Source organism: Notothenia coriiceps, unplaced genomic scaffold, assembly GCF_000735185.1.
Source record: "Notothenia coriiceps isolate Sejong01 unplaced genomic scaffold, NC01 NC01_scaffold00004388, whole genome shotgun sequence".
In the NCBI taxonomy this organism is placed as follows: domain Eukaryota; kingdom Metazoa; phylum Chordata; class Actinopteri; order Perciformes; family Nototheniidae; genus Notothenia; species Notothenia coriiceps.
In genome coordinates, this window is record NW_011337089.1 from 3,589 (window position 1) to 9,231 (window position 5,643).

At 44.8% G+C, this 5,643-nt stretch overlaps 1 long non-coding RNA gene across 1 annotated transcript in view; it reads right to left on the bottom strand.

Annotated features, from left to right (window-relative positions):
• Nucleotides 1-1,306: 1,306 nt before the first annotated feature.
• LOC104942251 (uncharacterized) overlaps nt 1,307-5,643 on the bottom strand; it is a 23,013-nt gene continuing 18,676 nt past the window's right edge. The window contains exon 3 of the long non-coding RNA XR_797983.1: nt 1,307-1,407. This is a non-coding gene — a long non-coding RNA (uncharacterized lncRNA). The remainder of the gene's footprint in view (nt 1,408-5,643) is intronic.

The following is a 5,643-nucleotide window of genomic DNA, read 5'->3' on the forward strand; positions in this document are numbered from 1 at the left end:
TCTCCTTTCGGTAAGGGAGGTCCAGTGGTTCCTAAGCTAAAGGAGGTTATAAAGGAAGTTTGAAACCTCCTTTCCTTTCATTTGGAGAATTGGAACGGCACTTAACATGGCTGCCACTGACGTACTTCCGGGTCATTTCACTCGGTTAGGAAGGTTCCTAAGATAAATGGACTATTGGAACGCAACCAGAGAACCAGCACTTTGGAAACAGGGCTGAAACAGAGGGGATTATGGGTAATGCTGCAATGATCTGTNCAATACAAATGTATTTATTATAAACGTTAGTCCTTAACACCTATCACTGTGTACATCACCATTCAAACATCTTTTAAAAGTTGAACAAACCCCACACAGCTCAGTGAAATGTTGACTTTATTTGATCATTTCAGTAAAAACTAACGTTCATATTTCTCTTTTTCATTATAATACTGATGAACGTTCAAAACAAAGCACTTTGGCGACTTACCACATACGTTTTAAAATGCTTAATAAGCACCGTAACTTTCATGATATAATTTCTCCGTCATAATCATTTGTTTCCGTGAACGGCCGACTGTTGTGTTACGCAAATGCTGCGGCTGAAAGGCATTGTCGGGCAGCATTTTCTCCTCTCCATTTGGTTAGGGAGGTCCAGTGGTTCCTAAGGTAAAGGAGGTTATAAAATAAGTTTGAAACCTCCTTTCCTTTCATTTGGAGAATTGGAAACGGCACTTATCATGGCTGCCACTGACGTACTTCCGGGTCATTTCACTTGGTTAGGAAGGTTCCTAAGCTAAATGGACTGTTGGAACGCAGAGGGGGTGCACCGGTACCGGCGGGGATTGTTGTTCTGTTGCGCTAACGGATATAAGAAGCTGTTTCTACAATAATGTGGAGGGAGAGTTCTGTCATGTCAGACTGAGAGGCTCAGTGAGGTAAAGGACTCTGAGGGTTTAGATAGTTAACTTTAGTCTCAAACGTATTGATCACAATTTATGTAAATAAATATTTCTAAGGCACACCTTTATCATTATTAGGATAAATAAAAACAGGTTTGAAATCATTCCAATGTATAGCCTACTATAGGACAGTAAACCAAAAATATCGTTTAAAACTGGAGAGATTTAAAAATATGCATAAATAAATAAATGTTAACTGGTAAAATAAGATATGAATGAACAACAAAAATAAAATAAGTTGCATTTATTTGTTATTGGCTGTGGTAGGTTATTGAAAATGTTCACATATTTATTTGATTAATAAAATGCAAACCGATCTTTTTCATATGGGTGTTTAGAGTTGTACCCCCTAGATCAGTCTCTAGTAATTGGGCGCTCAAAGTGCACCAGATTGAAGCATTTTACTTTAAAATGTTAAAGATCTTCCCGGGGGGGTACCCCCGGACCCCACTAGAGGATGTGAAGTAGGCTTGAGCGGTATCATTTTTTTCATACCGTCACACCTTTCTGACATCATACCGTGGTATACGGTATATGACGGTATGACTTGGGTCGACTTGAGTGAGGTGGCGTTCGAATGGCGGCAAATAGATGTTTCGAACGGTATATTATATGTTCGGTGTAAAATGCAGCCCGAGCCGGTAGACGCTCGCAAAGTGCCGCGACGTGCGCGCAACTGCAAAACAAGGGCTGCAAACATGACACATTGTGCAAATGGCACATTTCGAGATCGGATACAGGACGCGTTTGTAGATGTCCGACGTTGTTTCCATTGTGAGCTAAGTTAACAATATATCATCATACATAAAGATTTTCTGGGAGTAAATACTTATTGAATAAAGTTTGCTATATTCACTAAGTAGTTTGGCAATATTATTCCGTGCATGTGTTAACCTTATTTCCATTTGATTCATTGGATTACTCGCGTGAATGTTTAGCACGTAAATGCTTTCGTTTTTAAAACCGTCCGACCTCGACTACAAAACCATCAACCAGTTGCATAGGATTAAAAAATGTCAACACTCACTCACCCCGTATTAAACATTCCCAAAGAAGTGCCTCTGTCTCTCGTTTTGCTGGATGAAGTCACTGGCGAAGTCATTGGGAGTAAACCCAAAATAGTCCCAAACAGGCGCAGAGGCATTTTTCTTTTTTACTAGTTCTCCGAGTTCGGGGCCGGCAAATGCTGCCGCCATCTTGCTCAGCTCAGCTCTGTGCTGAGCTCTGAGAGCGGGAAAGACGGACTGCCCTCCCCTGCCCTCTGCTGGCGCGTGCTGTGCATTACAACCAATGTCGTCCCTGTCAAAACTCCGTGTCAGTGTAATAGAATGAAACGCATCTGTGATTTGGCGCACAGTCTGTGACGTCACGGTATTGAAAATCATACCGACGGGATTTCCAAATACCCTGGTATGTCAGTGTAATAGAATGAAACGCATCTGTGGATTTGGCGCACGTCGCTGTGACGTAACGGTATTTGAAAAATCAATACCGAGCGGTGGATTTCGAATACCCTGGTATACGTAATACCGTCGTACCGCAAGCCTACTGCTATGTAATCGGTATTCTTTTTTATAACGTGACGTCACAGACTGGTGCGGCAAATCAGCAGATGCGTTTCATCTATACACTGACACAGAGTTTGGACAGGGGACGACATTGGTTGTAATGCACATCACGCGCCAGGCAGAGGGCAGGGAGGCCAGTCGCGTTTTCCCGCTCTCAGAGCTCAGCACGAGTGGGCTGAGGCAGATGGCGGCAGCATTTGCCGGCCGAACTCGAGACTAGTAAAAGAAAAATGCTCGGCCTTGTTTGGGACTATTTTGGTTACTCCCAATGACTTCGCAGTGACTTCATCCAGCACAACGAGAGACAGGAACCGCACTTCTTTGGAATGTTAAGACGGGGTGAGTGAGTGGTTGACATTTTTAATCCTATGCAACTGGTTGGATGGTTTGTTAGTCGGAGGTCGGACGTTTTAAAACGAAAGCATTTACGTGCTAAACATTTCCGCGAGTATTCAATGAATCAAAGGAAATGATGGTTAGACACATGGCACGGAATAATATTGCCAAACTAGTTAGTGTGAATAATAGCAAATCTATTCAATAGGTCAAGTATTTACTCCCGGGAAAATCTTTATGTATGATGATATATTGTTAACTTAGGCTCACAATGGAAACAACGTTGGAATTACAAACGCGTCCTGTATCCGATCTCGAAAGTGCCATTTGACAATGTGTCATGTATGCAGCCTGTTTGCACTGCGCGCAACGTCGCGGGCACTTTGGAGGGTTCTACCGGCTCGGCTGCATTTTTACACCGAACATATAAATACGTCGGAACGTCTATTGCCGGCCTCCCGTTCGATGCACTTCACTCAAGGTCCGACCCAAGTCATAAGACCTTAGTACCGTATACCACGTATGATGTCAGCAAGTGTGACGGTATGAAAAAAATGATACCGCCCTATGCCTAAATAGCAGGACCATTGTCGGCGATGTTCAGCTTTAATAGCCCTTGTTCAGCATAATTTATGTTAGTAATACTTACAGGCAGGCAACCAAGTCTGCGTTCGCTGCATTCCTGCCCCTTTCATCGCCCCTACACTGGTGACCCCTGACGTTTCGTGATAGCACACTGTTTACAATGGCAGAAAACCTCATCAAACACAGCAAGGGGACCCGGGTAATAACGGAAACAGCATGCATCGGAGCATTAACATGGCTGATCGCGACATTGAATGTTAAACTGCCGGGAAGTTTTGGGAGCATGGCCCGCGGGCAGCGGGTTCTGCGCACACGTGGACGGCACACTTTGGCCTGCGACAGGTCGCGTGAACGGGGACGTGAAATATTTCCACGTGGTAGCAGCACTGGGGAGGCTGCATGTCGTGTCCAGGTTGGTTGGATTTTATCGCAGACCCCACGCCATGGCAAAATAATGAGGCGATTAAGGCGCGGCTTCTCCCTTAAAGCAGGGCAACCTGCAGGTTTTTTTTTTTTTTAGCCTAGCATTTATAGCTCAATCCTTGCTGAAAATTAAAATTAAGAATGTTAACTGCAGGATTTGACTATGTTTTAGCAAAGACAGTCAAGGGCAAGGAAATTCGAGGAAAAGGAGCCTTTTTGAGCTCCTGCTACTAAAAACTGCTTTTTTTAAAGCCGTCAAACCGTCATATTAGTCGATGGGGGAGCAACTTTCTTGCGGACTCGTTCTCTGCCCAATCCGCGGTAGTCAGTTTGTAGTTGGTTTGAGCGGTTGTTGATTTAGTGAGGGCTGGTATTCTTTTTCCGAGAGAGAGAGTAATTTTAACATTACGGCAGTTTCACCATTTGTTCAACATGGGTGAGCTAAGTAACTAGGTGGCACAACTCCAGCCTGTCCAGCGATCATCGAGTCCCACAGTTTGCGGCCTCCACGGAAAGGACGCCCGTAGCTAGCCTTTCCGTTCCTGGGTGGCGTTGTGCATCCACCCTCCCTGCAGCACATACCCTCCAGCAACTTTAGCAGGAAACCCGTATTACAATCTCCTCTCCACCGCCTTCGGCTTACTGCCTCTCTCCCTCCGCCGGTAACACAGCAGGCCGTACAGACGTAGTGTGGAGTTTGCATTAGGTACACGCTGTGTGGACTGTACTGCTCCAGCCGTCTCCTTTGTGTTTGTTTCCCCCTGTCTTGTGTTGTTTGGTGCGGCCGTGGTGGCTGCAGCTGCCTGCCTCCCGTTTCACCCTCCACCTCAGCCTGCCTGCAATCAGTGTGCCCGCTCCCCGACTACCACACCTGCTTTCGCATCCAAGCAATTTACAACACGCATAGTCAACGGAGGCCGCAGCAACGCTTTCTCCAGCCAAGATCGTCAAGTATCAGACCGTCATCTCGCGTCTCCCCTCCGTACACAGCCACGCGTAAGACGTAGTGTGAGTTGGCATTAGGTGAACGGCCGAGATACGCTGATAAGCTTGGCGCATTAGTTTCTCTGTTATGAATCAGCTATCAACAGTCGCGCCAGTAAGCCGGTTACTATATTCATCAATACTACTTTACGTTATAGTCTGATATATGATTGCTAACTTACAATGGTGTGTGAGGCTGACGTTAGCTAACATTAAATGTACTAAACGGCCGGTGCCCACTCACGCAACGCGGCTGCTGCTGTTTCCTCCACTGAGTTTGCTCCCACACCACCAAACGCTCGCATTTCTCCTCCGATGGCCGTTATTTTTTCTAAATCCTTGCCGGCCTCCTGGTCTCTTGGACCGGCAGAGCAGGCCATAAATTATACAGTCATATGGCATTCGAATATATACCTTTTTTAACCCTCTTCCGTCATCAAAACTAGCATTGTGAGTGCCATGTTTAATTCATAACGTTAGATCGCGGCCCAGCTTCCCATCCAGTCGTCACACGCGGAGGTCACGTGCGGAGGCTTTTTTTATGCAGAAGTGATAAATGTCTTAGCTAAAACACGCCAGAATGTCACTTGTAGTGTATATTTCTGTATCATTTTTTTGAAAAAAATCTAGTGTCATTCATCATTTTCCTAGCACATTTATTCACTGGTGTTTCTAACCCTGCAGTTGTCTTTAAGACATTTAGGCTATCTTCTAAATAGCCGAAAGGGGCGGAGGCGCCGCCAGATTTCGTTTTTTTTTTTTTTTTTTTTTTGTTTTTTTTTTTTTTTTTTTCTTTTTTTTTTTTTTTT